The sequence below is a fragment of the Ranitomeya imitator genome, chromosome 6 (genome assembly GCF_032444005.1).
Source record: "Ranitomeya imitator isolate aRanImi1 chromosome 6, aRanImi1.pri, whole genome shotgun sequence".
NCBI lineage: Eukaryota > Metazoa > Chordata > Amphibia > Anura > Dendrobatidae > Ranitomeya > Ranitomeya imitator.
In genome coordinates, this window is record NC_091287.1 from 178,307,808 (window position 1) to 178,322,434 (window position 14,627).

Consider the following 14,627-nt stretch of genomic DNA (forward strand, 5'->3'; position numbering starts at 1 on the left):
ATCCCATAGTCATATATAGTAGTATAAAGTACCCCAGTTATCCATAATAATATAATACACCCCATAGTCATCCATAGTAGTATAATGTACCCCAAAAGTCATATATAGTAGTATAATGCACCCCAGTCATTCATAATAGTATACAGGTCCTTCTCAAAAAATTAGCATATAGTGTTAAATTTCATTATTTACCATAATGTAATGATTACAATTAAACTTTCATATATTATAGATTCATTATCCACCAACTGAAATTTGTCAGGTCTTTTATTGTTTTAATACTGATGATTTTGGCATACAACTCTTGATAACCCAAAAAACCTGTCTCAATAAATTAGCATATCAAGAAAAGGTTCTCTAAACGACCTATTACCCTAATCTTCTGAATCAACTAATTAACTCTAAACACATGCAAAAGATACCTGAGGCTTTTATAAACTCCCTGCCTGGTTCATTACTCAAAACCCCCATCATGGGTAAGACTAGCGACCTGACAGATGTCAAGAAGGCCATCATTGACACCCTCAAGCAAGAGGGTAAGACCCAGAAAGAAATTTCTCAACAAATAGGCTGTTCCCAGAGTGCTGTATCAAGGCACCTCAATGGTAAGTCTGTTGGAAGGAAACAATGTGGCAGAAAACGCTGTACAACGAGAAGAGGAGACCGGACCCTGAGGAAGATTGTGGAGAAGGACCGATTCCAGACCTTGGGGAACCTGAGGAAGCAGTGGACTGAGTCTGGTGTGGAAACATCCAGAGCCACCGTGCACAGGCGTGTGCAGGAAATGGGCTACAGGTGCCGCATTCCCCAGGTAAAGCCACTTTTGAGCTACAGAGAAGCAGCACTGGACTGTTGCTAAGTGGTCCCAAGTACTTTTTTCTGATGAAAGCAAATTTTGCATGTCATTCGGAAATCAAGGTGCCAGAGTCTGGAGGAAGACTGGGGAGAAGGAAATGCCAAAATGCCTGAAGTCCAGTGTCAAGTACCGACAGTCAGTGATGGTGTGGGGTGCCATGTCAGATGCTGGTGTTGGTCCACTGTGTTTCATCAAGGGCAGGGTCAATGCAGCTAGCTATCAGGAGATTTTGGAGCACTTCATGCTTCCATCGGCTGAAATGCTTTATGGAGATGAAGATTTCATTTTTCAGCACGACCTGGCACCTGCTCACAGTGCCAAAACCACTGGTAAATGGTTTACTGACCATGGTATTACTGTGCTCAATTGGCCTGCCAACTCTCCTGACCTGAACCCCATAGAGAATCTGTGGGATATTGTGAAGAGAAAGTTGAGAGACGCAAGACCCAACACTCTGGATGAGCTTAAGGCCGCTATTGAAGCATCCTGGGCCTCCATAACATCTCAGCAGTGTCACAGGCTGATTGCCTCCATGCCACGCCGCATTGAAGCAGTCATTTCTGCCAAAGGATTCCCGACCAAGTATTGAGTGCATAACTGAACATTATTATTTGTTGGTTTTTTTGTTTGTTATTAAAAAACACTTTTATTTGATTGGATGGGTGAAATATGCTAATTTATTGAGACAGGTTTTTTGGGTTATCAGGAGTTGTATGCCAAAATCATCAGTATTAAAACAATAAAAGACCTGACAAATTTCAGTTGGTAGATAATGAATCTATAATATATGAAAGTTTAATTGTAATCATTACATTATGGTAAATAATGAAATTTAACACTATATGCTAATTTTTTGAGAAGGACCTGTAATGCACCCCATAGTCATCCATAGCAGTATAATGCACCCCCATAGTCATACATAAAGTATAATGCACACCCAAAGTTATATATACTAGTTTAATACACCCAATAGTCATATATAGCAGTATAATGAACCCAATAGTCATATATAGCAGTATAATGCACCCCCATAACAGTATAATGCCCCTCAATAGCAGCATAATGCACCCCACAGTAGTATAATGCACCCCCATAGGAGTATAATGCACCCTCATAGTAGAATGATGCACCCATAGCAGTATAATGCACACCCATAGTAGTATAATGCACAAAATAGCAGTATAATGCACCCCCATACTATAATGCACCACATAGGAGTATAATGCACCCCATAGCAGTATAATGCACCCCCATAGCAGTATAATGCACCCCATATGAGTGTAATGCACTCCCATAGTAGTATAATGCACAACCATAGCAGTATAGTGCAACCTCATAGCAGAATAATGCACCCCCATAGTAGTATAATGCAGCCCCATAGCAGTGTAATACACCCCCCACAGCAGAATAATGCACCCATGGTGCAGCTTCACAAAACAAAAACATTTCTCCTTATCTGGCCTAGGTGCAGCGGTGTCCTCTGCTCGAAACATCTGAGGTGCATTCTGGTGTATGACAGTGATGTCATAAGCCGGCGATGTGCGCGCTGACGTCAGCTGCCAGCCTGTGATTGGCTGGTAGTTGTTAACTGTTGCCGTGCGGAAGGAACCTCCTGCATGGAAATAGATTGTAACTGAACGTGGGTCTGAGGACGCACTCTGCTCGCCAGGCCCCATATGCCAGTAAGGGCAGTAATGCTCTGATGGCGGACCTGCTGCTGACTATTTGTTCATTCTGCCTCCCAAAATTCAGAATAAGGCTCGGCTCACATTTATCCTGCTCTCTTCACTTATTGCTTACAATGGAGTATATGTGTAAATTCCCCAAAACCGCAATTCAGATAAAATGGAACCAATCACTTATGAGGAAGATGGAGTCACTTTGGACTGGTCTGTGTTCCGGCAATGTCACCATTATTTTTGGCAACTTTTAAGCGCACAAGTGTGAGCGACTACAGATCTGTGTACGCCTAAAAAAGATGGATACCACCTGAGCAGACACCAAACTGAGTACGGAGTGTCTCCATCTGCCTCAGTATGGTGGGTGGTTCCGTTGTCGGCTTTGTGCGAATCATATTTTTGTGGAATTTACACGGAAACCCTCACACAATTGCTCAGCATACAACAAAAGAATGTGATCCCAGCTTCATACTGAAAATGATCGAAAAATACTATGTACCCCAAAATGTTACCAATAAACCCCCCAATTTATCCTGCATAAAACCAGCCCCTACTCAGGTCTGTTATCTGTCGCTCAAACTATAGGGGGTTCGAGTTTCTGGAAAAGTGACATGGCTCCCGCCCTCTCAAATAAAGTCCAGTGAATTATTCGCTCCCACATCCAAATGCCTCCCTTCTCCTTCTGAGCCCCACTGTGCCTAAACCACAGTAAGCGGCCACGTTTGCCATTATTGTAGTGGAGAGAGAGTACTTAAAAATGTACACAGTGAGTGTCACCAGAAGCAGAAACTGTCCACAATGTATTGGGGAGCTAAAATATATCGGGGTTCTACACTGTATGGGGACACACTGTATGGGTACTAGACTGGCAGATTTGCAATTCTTCAGAAAAAAAGCCTGGCATGGATGTTACAAAATAGTCACTGCAGCCGAAGATGAATTAATAATAATAATCTTTATTTATATAGCGCCAACATATTCCGCAGCGCTTTACAGTTTAACAGTTTCAAACACAAAAGTCATAAGTAACAACATTAACAATACAATAATTAAAGCAAAATAAGACGACCCTGCTCGTGAGAGCTTACAATCTACAATGAGGTGGAGGAGATACAAAGTACAGGTGTGTATTTACAATTATGTATTTACAATCATGGTCCAGCCATCTTTAGGCCATGTTCACACAGTGCGTTTTTTTCTGCGGAACCGCAGCGTTTTTGTTGCTGCGGTTCCGCAGCTGTTTTCCATGCAGGGTACAGTACAATGTACCCTATGGAAAACAGGAACCACTGTGCACATGATGCGGGAATCGGGAAAAAAAGCCGCGCTGAATAGCCGCGGTGTTGTGAATTCTGTGGCTGAGTTCACTTCTGTGGTCACAAGTGGTATTGCAGTCTCTGGGCTTCCTCCCTCAGGTGTTTTGGTGAGCTCGTTGGCTGCCTTGCTATTTAGCTCCACTTGAGTCTGTCTTCCTTGCTCCTTGTCAATGTTCCAGTGTTGGATCTGAGCTACTGCATCTTTCCTTGGGCCTGCTGCTCTGCTAGATAAGTGCTTCTAGTTTGTTTTCTGTTTTTTCTGTCCAGCTTGCTATTAACTTTTGCTGGAAGCTCTGAGAAGCAAAGGGGTGCACCGCCGTGCTGTTAGTTCGGCACGGTGGGTCTTTTTGCCCCTTTGCGTGGTTTTCGTTTTAGGGTTTTTTGTAGACTGCATAGTTCTCTTTGCTATCCTCGCTCTGTCTAGAATATCGGGCCTCACTTTGCTGAATCTATTTCATTCCTACGTTTGTCTTTTCATCTTGCTAACAGTCATTATATGTGGGGGGCTGCCTATTCCTTTGGGGTATTTCTCTGAGGTAAGTCAGGCTTGTATTTCCATCTTCAGGCTAGTCAGTGCCGAGTTGCATAGGTAGTGATAGGCGCAATCCACTGCTGCTTATAGTTGTGTGAGGATAGATCAGGTACTGCAGTCTACAGAGATTCCACGTCTCAGAGCTCGTCCTATTGTTTTTGGTTATTGCCAGATCTCTGTATGTGCGCTGATTACTGCACGCTGTGTTGCCTGATTGCCAGCCATAACAGTACAAGGAGCCACACCAATGATTCCCAATAGAGGGAAAAAAGAAATCCTGACATCATTTTTTTTTCTTAGCTCTGTCTTCAGTCTTTTTTTTCCCCTAGACATTAGAGTGCTTCAGGACACAGCTGTGGACATGGATATTCAGGCTCTGTGCTCCTCAATGGATAATCTCGTTGTAAATGTACAAAAGATTCAAGATACTATTGATCAGAAATCGATGCTAGAACCAAGAATTCCGATTCCTGATTTGTTTTTTGGTGACAGAACTAAGTTCCTGAGCTTCAGAAATAATTGTAAGCTATTTTTGGCCTTGAAACCTCATTCTTCTGGTAATCCTATTCAACAGGTTTTGATTATTATTTCTTTTTTGCGCGGCGACCCACAGGACTGGGCGTTTTCTCTTGCACCAGGAGATTCTGCATTGAGTAATGTTGATGCATTTTTCCAGGCGCTGGGATTGCTTTACGATGAGCCTAATTCAGTGGATCAAGCTGAGAAAAATCTGCTGGCTTTATGCCAGGGTCAGGATGATGTAGAAGTATATTGTCAGAAATTTAGGAAGTGGTCAGTACTCACTCTGTGGAATGAATCTGCGCTGGCAGCTTTGTTCAGAAAGGGTCTCTCTGAAGCTCTTAAGGATGTAATGGTGGGATTTCCTATGCCTGCTGGTTTGAATGAGTCTATGTCCTTGGCCATTCAGATCGGTCGTCGCTTGCGCGAGCGTAAATCTGTGCACCATCTGGCGGTATTGTCTGAGAGTAAACCTGAGCCTATGCAGTGCGACAGGACTATGACTAAAGTAGAACGGCAAGAACACAGACGTCTGAACAGACTGTGTTTCTATTGTGGTGATTCTACTCATGCTATTTCTAATTGTCCTAAACGCACTAGGCGGTTCGATAGCTCTGCCGTTATTGGTACTGTACAGTCCAAATTCCTTTTGTCCATTACCTTAATGTGCTCTTTGTCATCATATTCTGTCATGGCGTTTGTGGATTCAGGCGCTGCCCTGAATCTGATGGATTTGGATTATGCTAAACGTTGTGGATTTTTCTTGGAGCCTTTGCGGTGTCCTATTCCGTTGAGAGGAATTGATGCTACACCTTTGGCCAAGAATAAGCCTCAATACTGGGCCAAGCTGACCATGTGCATGGCTCCTGCACATCAGGAAGTTATTCGCTTTCTGGTACTGCATAATTTGCATGATGTGGTCGTGTTGGGGTTGCCATGGCTACAAACCCATAATCCAGTATTGGATTGGAACTCTATGTCGGTGACCAGCTGGGGTTGTCAGGGAGTACATGGTGATGTTCCATTTTTGTCTATTTCGTCATCCATTCCTTCTGACATCCCAGAGTTCTTGTCTGACTTTCAGGATGTATTTGAAGAGTCCAAGTCTGATGCCCTACCTCCGCATAGGAATTGTGATTGTGCTATCGATTTGATTCCTGGTAGTAAATTCCCTAAGGGTCGTTTATTTAATTTGTCCGTACCTGAACACACCGCTATGCCCAGTTATGTGAAGGAGTCCCTGGAGAAGGGACATATTCGCCCATCGTCGTCACCATTGGGAGCAGGGTTCTTTTTTGTAGCCAAGAAGGATGGTTCGCTAAGACCGTGTATTGATTACCGCCTTCTTAATAAGATCACTGTTAAGTTTCAGTATCCCTTGCCATTGATTTCTGACTTGTTTGCTCGGATTAAGGGGGCTAGTTGGTTTACTAAGATTGATCTTCGTGGTGCGTATAATCTGGTGAGAATCAGGCAGGGAGATGAATGGAAAACGGCATTTAATACGCCCGAGGGTTATTTTGAGTATCTGGTGATGCCGTTTGGACTTGCCAATGCTCCATCTGTTTTTCAGTCTTTTATGCATGACATTTTCCGTGAGTATCTGGATAAATTCTTGATTGTTTACTTGGATGACATTTTGATCTTCTCAGATGATTGGGAGTCTCATGTGAAGCAAGTCAGAATGGTTTTCCAGGTACTGCGTGCTAGTTCCTTGTTCGTGAAGGGATCAAAGTGTCTCTTCGGTGTGCAGAAAGTTTCATTTTTGGGGTTCATCTTTTCCCCTTCTACTATCGAGATGGATCCGGTTAAGGTTCAGGCCATCCAGGATTGGACTCAGCCGACATCTCTAAAAAGTCTGCAGAAATTCCTGGGCTTTGCTAATTTTTATCGTCGCTTCATCTGTAATTTTTCTAGCATTGCCAGACCATTGACCGATTTGACCAAGAAGGGTGCTGATTTGGTTAATTGGTCTTCTGATGCCGTGGAAGCTTTTCAGGAGTTGAAGCGTCGTTTTTGCTGTGCCCCTGTGTTGTGTCAACCTGATGTTTCTCTTCCGTTCCAGGTCGAGGTTGATGCTTCTGAGATTGGTGCAGGGGCGGTTTTGTCACAGAGAGGTTCTGGTTGCTCAGTGTTCAAACCATGTGCTTTCTTTTCCAGGAAATTTTCTGCTGCTGAGCGTAATTATGATGTGGGCAACCGAGAGTTGCTGGCCATGAGGTGGGCATTCGAGGAGTGGCGTCATTGGCTTGAGGGTGCTAAGCATCGCGTGGTGGTATTGACTGATCATAAGAACCTTACTTATCTTGAGTCTGCCAAGCGCTTGAATCCTAGACAGGCCCGTTGGTCGTTATTTTTTGCTCGTTTTGATTTTGTGATTTCATACCTTCCGGGCTCTAAAAATGTGAAGGCGGATGCTCTGTCTAGGAGTTTTGTGCCCGACTCTCCGGGGTTATCTGAGCCGGCGAGTATCCTCAAGGAAGGAGTCATTGTGTCTGCCATCTCCCCTGATTTGCGGAGAGTGTTGCAGAAATTTCAGGCTAATAAACCTGATCGTTGTCCGGCCGAGAAACTGTTCGTCCCTGATAGGTGGACTAGTAAAGTTATCTCTGAACTTCATTGTTCGGTGCTGGCCGGTCATCCAGGAATCTTTGGTACCAGGGAGTTGGTTGCTAGATCCTTCTGGTGGCCATCTCTGTCACGGGATGTGCGTGCTTTTGTGCAGTCCTGTGGAATTTGTTCTAGGGCTAAGCCCTGCTGTTCACGTGCCAGTGGGTTGCTTTTGCCCTTGCCGGTCCCGAAGAGGCCTTGGACACATATTTCGATGGATTTCATTTCTGACCTTCCCGTTTCTCAAAAAATGTCGGTCATTTGGGTGGTCTGTGATCGCTTTTCTAAAATGGTCCATCTGGTGCCCTTGGTTAAATTGCCTTCCTCCTCTGATTTGGTGCCTTTGTTCTTCCAGCATGTGGTTCGTTTACATGGCATTCCTGAGAATATTGTTTCTGACAGAGGTTCCCAGTTTGTCTCGAGGTTCTGGCGAGCCTTTTGTGGTAGGATGGGCATTGACCTATCTTTCTCCTCGGCCTTCCATCCTCAGACTAATGGCCAGACCGAACGAACCAATCAGACCTTGGAAACAAATCTGAGATGTTTTGTTTCCGCTGACCAGGATGATTGGGTGTCATTTTTGCCGTTGGCTGAGTTCGCCCTTAATAATCGGGCCAGCTCGGCTACCTTGGTCTCTCCATTTTTCTGCAATTCTGGGTTCCATCCTCGTTTCTCTTCAGGACAGGTTGAGTCTTCGGACTGTCCTGGTGTGGATTCTGTGGTGGACAGGTTGCAGCAGATCTGGACTCAGGTAGTGGACAATTTGACCTTGTCCCAGGAGAAGGCTCAGCTTTTCGCTAATCGCAGACGCCGTGTGGGACCCCGACTTCGTGTTGGGGATCTGGTTTGGTTATCTTCTCGTCATATTCCTATGAAGGTTTCCTCTCCTAAATTTAAACCTCGTTTCATTGGTCCGTATAGGATTTCTGAGATTCTCAATCCGGTGTCTTTTCGTCTGACCCTCCCAGACTCCTTTTCCATACATAATGTATTCCATAGGTCGTTGTTGAGGAGATACGTGGCACCTATGGTTCCATCTGTGGAGCCTCCTGCCCCTGTTTTGGTGGAGGGGGAATTGGAGTATATTGTGGAGAAGATTTTGGATTCTCGTGTCTCTAGACGGAAACTCCAGTATCTGGTCAAATGGAAGGGTTATGCTCAGGAAGATAATTCCTGGGTTTTTGCCTCTGATGTCCATGCCCCAGATCTTGTTCGTGCCTTTCATGTGGCTCATCCTGGTCGGCCTGGGGGTTCTGGTGAGGGTTCGGTGACCCCTCCTCAAGGGGGGGTACTGTTGTGAATTCTGTGGCTGAGTTCACTTCTGTGGTCACAAGTGGTATTGCAGTCTCTGGGCTTCCTCCCTCAGGTGTTTTGGTGAGCTCGTTGGCTGCCTTGCTATTTAGCTCCACTTGAGTCTGTCTTCCTTGCTCCTTGTCAATGTTCCAGTGTTGGATCTGAGCTACTGCATCTTTCCTTGGGCCTGCTGCTCTGCTAGATAAGTGCTTCTAGTTTGTTTTCTGTTTTTTCTGTCCAGCTTGCTATTAACTTTTGCTGGAAGCTCTGAGAAGCAAAGGGGTGCACCGCCGTGCTGTTAGTTCGGCACGGTGGGTCTTTTTGCCCCTTTGCGTGGTTTTCGTTTTAGGGTTTTTTGTAGACTGCATAGTTCTCTTTGCTATCCTCGCTCTGTCTAGAATATCGGGCCTCACTTTGCTGAATCTATTTCATTCCTACGTTTGTCTTTTCATCTTGCTAACAGTCATTATATGTGGGGGGCTGCCTATTCCTTTGGGGTATTTCTCTGAGGTAAGTCAGGCTTGTATTTCCATCTTCAGGCTAGTCAGCTCCTCAGGCAGTGCCGAGTTGCATAGGTAGTGATAGGCGCAATCCACTGCTGCTTATAGTTGTGTGAGGATAGATCAGGTACTGCAGTCTACAGAGATTCCACGTCTCAGAGCTCGTCCTATTGTTTTTGGTTATTGCCAGATCTCTGTATGTGCGCTGATTACTGCACGCTGTGTTGCCTGATTGCCAGCCATAACACCGCGGTAAAAAAGAAGTACCATGTCACTTCTTTTTTCGGAGCCGCAGCGGTTCTGCACCCATAGACCTCCATTGTGAGGTCAAACCCGCAGTAAAACCCGCAGATCAAAAATATATCTGCGGGTTTTATTGCGGTTTGTGGTGCCGAACCGCTGCAGCAGGAAGTGCGGGGAAGCGGGTGGAAGTGCGTGGGCGGAGTGTGGCTGCCCCGATCCCACCCCCCCATGCTCCGATGCCCCCCCGTGCTCCGATGCCCCCCCGTGCTCCGTTGCCTCCCCCGTGATCCGATGCCCCCCCCGTACCCTAATCTCCCCCCCCCCCTTATACTTACCCGGCCTCCCGGTGTCCGTCCGGCCGTCTTCTCCCTGGGCGCCGCCATCTTGCAAAATGGCGGGCGCATGCGCAGTGCGCCCGCCGAATCTGCCGGCCGACAAATTCGTTCCAAAGTGCATTTTGATCACTGTGATATAACCTATCTCAGTGATCAAAATAAAAAAATAGTAAATGACACCCCCCCCTTTGTCACCCCCATAGGTAGGGACAATAAAAAAAATTAAGAATTTTTTTTTTTTTCCACTAAGGTTAGAATAGGGTTAGGGTTAGGGGTAGGGTTAGGGGTAGGGGTAGGGTTAGGGGTAGGGTTAGGGGTAGGGTTAGGGGTAGGGTTAGGGTTAGGGGTAGGGTTAGGGGTAGGGTTAGGGTTAGGGTATTTTCAGCCATTTTAACCCTAAAAAAACTTCCTAGAAAACACACAGACTCTGCATAGAAAACTGCTTAAAAAAAGGATCAAAAAACGCATAAAAAAACGCACCAAAAAAGCACAAAAAAAGGACCAAAAAAAGGACCTGCGTTTTCTGCCAAGAGCTGCGGTTTCAGTCCTGAAAAAAAAAGGATGGAAATCAGGAACGTGTGAACATACTCTTAGGGGTTGGGGAATAGATGGGGATAGTGAATGGGCTACACACACACAAACATAACAACATAACTTTGATTAGTGAACGTGATAGGCCGCTCTGAACAAATGTGTTTTGAGCGAGCGCCTAAAACTATGCAAATTATGGATGGTCCTAATATCTTGGGGTAGAGCATTCCAGAGGATTGGCGCAGCACGGGAGAAGTCTTGGAGTCGGGAGTGGGAGGTACGGATTAGTGCAGAGGTTAATCGAAAGTCATTTGCAGAGCGCAGTGGTCTGTTAGGCTGATAGACAGAAATGAGGGAGGAGATGTAAGGGGGTGCCGCACTGTGGAGAGCTTTGTGGGTGAGAACAAGTACTTTGAATTGTATCCTGTAATGAATGGGTAGCCAGTGTAACGACTGGCGAAGAGCGGACGCGTCCGAGTAACGATTAGCCAGATGGACGACCCTGGCTGCTGCATTAAGGATGGACTGGAGAGGGGAAAGTCGAGTGAGGGGGAGGCCAATTAATAGAGCGTTACAGTAGTCCAGGCGGGAGTGGGTCAGGGCGACAGTGAGGGTTTTAGCTGTCTCCATGGTGAGAAAAGGGCGGATTCTAGAGATGTTCTTTAGGTGTAAGCGGCACGAGCGGGCAAGAGATTGTATATGGGAGGTGAAGGAGAGATCGGATTCAAAAATAACACCCAGACAGCGTGCCTGCTGCCGGGGTGTTATTATGGTGCCACCCACAGAAAGGGAAATGTCAGATTTAGGGAGGTTAGTAGATTGTTATGGCTGGCAATCAGGCAACACAGCGTGCAGTAATCAGCGCACATACAGAGATCTGGAAAAAACCCAAAACAATAGGACGAGCTCTGAGACGTGGAATCTCTGTAGACTGCAGTACCTGAACTGTCCTCACACAACTGGAAGCAGCAGTGGATTGCGCCTATCACTACCTATGCAACTCGGCACTGCCTGAGGAGCTGACTAGCCTGAAGATAGAAATACAAGCCTGACTTACCTCAGAGAAATACCCCAAAGGAATAGGCAGCCCCCACATATAATGACTGTTAGCAAGATGAAAAGACAAACGTAGGAATGAAATAGATTCAGCAAAGTGAGGCCCGATATTCTAGACAGAGCGAGGATAGCAAAGAGAACTATGCAGTCTACAAAAAACCCTAAAACGAAAACCACGCAAAGGGGCAAAAAAGACCCACCGTGCCGAACTAACAGCACGGCGGTGCACCCCTTTGCTTCTCAGAGCTTCCAGCAAAAGATAATAACAAGCTGGACAGAAAAAACAGAAAACAAACTAGAAGCACTTATCTAGCAGAGCAGCAGGCCCAAGGACAGATGCAGTAGCTCAGATCCAACACTGGAACATTGACAAGGAGCAAGGAAGACAGACTCAGGTGGAGCTAAATAGCAAGGCAGCCAACGAGCTCACTAAAACACCTGAGGGAGGACGCCCAGAGACTGCGATACCACTTGTGACCACAGAATTCACAACAGTAGATGGTGGGAGCAGAAGAAGTTCAGTTTTGGAGAGGTTGAGTTTCAGATAGAGAGCGGACATGATGTTGGAGACTGCGGACAGACAGTCAGTGGCGTTCTGTAGTACAGCGGGGGTAAGGTCAGGGGATGACGTATATAGTTGTGTGTCGTCGGCATAAAGATGGTACTGAAAGCCAAATCTGCTGATGGTCTGTCCAATTGGGGCCGTGTAGAGAGAGAACAGAAGGGGGCCAAGGACTGAGCCCTGAGGTACCCCAACAGTGAGAGGAAGAGGAGATGAAGTGGAGCCAGAGAACAGAACACTGAAGGAGCGGTCAGAAAGATAGGAGGAGAACCGGGAGAGAGCAGTGTCCTTAATGCCCAGTGACTGGAGCCTAGAGAGAAGGAGAGGGTGGTCAACAGTGTCAAAAGCTGCAGAAAGGTCGAGAAGAATGAGCAGAGAGTGGTCACCATTACGTTTTGCTGTCAGAAGGTCATTGGTCAATTAATTGAGAGGTGCAATTTCTTCAATGGCGTCACTTTTGTTTTTTCCCTGCTGTTCTGGCACCTTAGAGGCTCTGCAAATGTCACCTGCAAACTATGCTAGCAAAATCTATGCTCCAAAAGCCAAATAGCGCTCCTACCTTCTCAGCCCTGTCATGTAGCCTAACAGTAATTTCTGACAAGGTATCGGGCAGCTTCGCGATCAGGAGAAATTATATTTTTACCACTAGAATGACATATTTCCATGTCTCAATGTTATAAAATTCTGTGAGGCACCTATGGGTTCAAAATACTCAGTACATCCAGAGATTAATTCCCTAAGGGGTCTGTTTTTACATGTCTCTTCAAATGAGACATGGCATTCATAATCTATGCCAGGCAAAGAGCTCTCTTTCCTTTTCTAGCCCAGCCATATGCCCAAGCAGAAAACTTATCGCAGCTGACATCCGGCACTATGTGCCAGGAGCGGTGACGGACCGCCCCCGGCACATTAACCCCCGGCACACCGCGATCAAACATGATCGCGATGTGCCGGCGGTGCAGGGAAGCATCGCGCAGGGAGGGGGCTCCCTGCGGGCTTCCCTGAGACCCCCGCAGCAACGCGATGTGATCGCGTTGCTCCGGGAGTCTTCTACCTTCCTCCCTGCAGCAAGTCCCGGATCCAAGATGGCCGCGGATCCGAGCAGGCACTTGGTAACGCTGCAGCGCTCTTTGACAGATCGGTGATCTGTCAGAGTGCTGGGCAAACTGGCAGATCACCAATCTGTATTGTCCCCCCCTGGGACAAAGTAAAAAAGTAAAAAAAAAAATTTACAAGTGTGTAAAAAAAATGTAAAAAAAAAATCCTAAATAATGAAAAAAAATATATATATTATTCCCATAAATACATTTCATTACCTAAATAAAAAAAAAAAACAATAAAAGTACACATATTTAGTATCGCCGCGTCCGTAACGATCCGACCTATAAAACTGTCTCATTAGTTAACCCCTTCAGTAAACACCGTAAGAAAAAAAAAACGAGACAAAAAACAACGCTTTATTATCATAACGCCGAACAAAAATAACACGCGATCAAAAAGACGGATATAAATAACCATGGTACCGCTGAAAACGTCATCTTGTCCCGCAAAAACGAGCCGCCATACAGCAACTTCACAAAAAAATAAAAAAGTTATAGTCCTCAGAATAAAGAGATGCAAAAATAATTATTTTTTCTATAAAATAGTTTTTATCGTATAAAAGTGCCAAAACATAAAAAAATGATATAAATGAGGTGTCGCTGTAATCGTACTGACCCGAAGAATAAAGCTGCGTTATCAATTTTACCAAACACGGAATGATATAAACGCCTCCCCCAAAAGAAATTCATGAATAGCTGGTTTTTGGTAATTCTGCCTCACAAAAATTGGAATAAAAAGCGATCAAAAAACGTCACGTGCCCGAAAATGTTACCAATAAAAACGTCAACTCGTCCCGCAAAAAACAAGACCTCACATGACTCTGTGGACCCAAATATGGAAAAATTATAGCTCTCAAAATGTGGTAACGCAAAAAATAATTTTTGCAATAAAAAGCGTCTTTCAGTGTGTGACGGCTGCCAATCATAAAAATCCGCTAAAAAACCCGCTATAAAAGTAAATCAAACCCCCCTTCATCACCCCCTTAGTTAGGGAAAAATAAAAAAGTTAAAAAAAGTATTTATTTCCATTTTCCCATTAGGGTTAGGGCTAGGGTTAGGGCTAGGGCTAGGGTTAGGGTTAAGGTTAGGGTTAGGGATAGGGTTAGGGTTAGGGCTAGGGTTAGGGATAGGGTTAGGGTTAGGGTTAGGGCTAGGGTTAGGGCTGGGGTTAGGGCTAGGGTTAGGGTTAGGGTTAGGGCTAGGGTTAGAGCTAGGGTTAGGGCTAGGGTTAGGGCTAGGGTTATGGTTAAGGCTAGGGTTAAGGCTACAGTTAGGGTTAAGGCTACAGTTAGGGTTAAGGCTACAGTTAGGGTTGGGGCTAAATTTAGGGTTAGGGTTTGGATTACATTTGCGGTTGGGAATAGGGTTGGGATTAGGGTTAGGGGTGTGTCTGGGTTAGAGGCGTGGTTAGGGTTACCATTGGAATTAGGGTTAGGGGTGTGTTTGGATTAGGGTTTCAGTTATAATTGGGGGGTTTCCACTGTTTAGACACATC